General features: G+C 49.7%; 1 pseudogene; it reads left to right on the plus strand.

The window, feature by feature from the left end:
- The window catches only part of LOC102838574, a 16,885-nt pseudogene that overhangs the window by 7,105 nt on the left and 9,227 nt on the right, over nucleotides 1-553 (plus strand).

Consider the following 553-nt stretch of genomic DNA (forward strand, 5'->3'; position numbering starts at 1 on the left):
AAGCCCCATTGAAGGTTCGTGCCTCCTGGCAGCTGGGGGTGTGTGGACACACACATCTGGGTTTAATGAAGAAAATGTCATGAGACTTGGAGTGAAGGAGTACGAGATCAGCCCTTTCCTGGGGAATGTCCTTCAGAAGGACAGAGACAATCAAGTCTACTACCCCTTTGTCCACCTCTGTGTCCAGCAATTCCTGGTTACCATATTTCTCATTCTAGAGAGTGAGGAGGAGGAGGAAGACTGGGAGAGCCACAGGAGGGACGCTGGGGATATACAAAAGCTGTTCTCCACTGAAGAAATATTGAGGAACCCCAACCTGACCCAGTTAGGGTACTTCTTATTTGGTCTCTTGAACAAAAACGGTGCCAAGGAGCTAGAGACAACGTTTGGCTACCAAGTGTCGAGCGGGGTCAAGGAGGAATTGCTGAAATGAAAAGTGAAGCCCAACAAGACAAGCCCTCTCATCGATGGCCATGAAGGAGACTTTCCACCGCCTCTGTGACTCTCAGGAGAAGGAATTTGTGAAGGATGCACTGGGCCATTTTACCGGTCC

The sequence above is a fragment of the Chrysochloris asiatica genome, unplaced genomic scaffold (genome assembly GCF_000296735.1).
Source record: "Chrysochloris asiatica unplaced genomic scaffold, ChrAsi1.0 scaffold00044, whole genome shotgun sequence".
Taxonomy (NCBI): Eukaryota; Metazoa; Chordata; class Mammalia; order Afrosoricida; family Chrysochloridae; genus Chrysochloris; species Chrysochloris asiatica.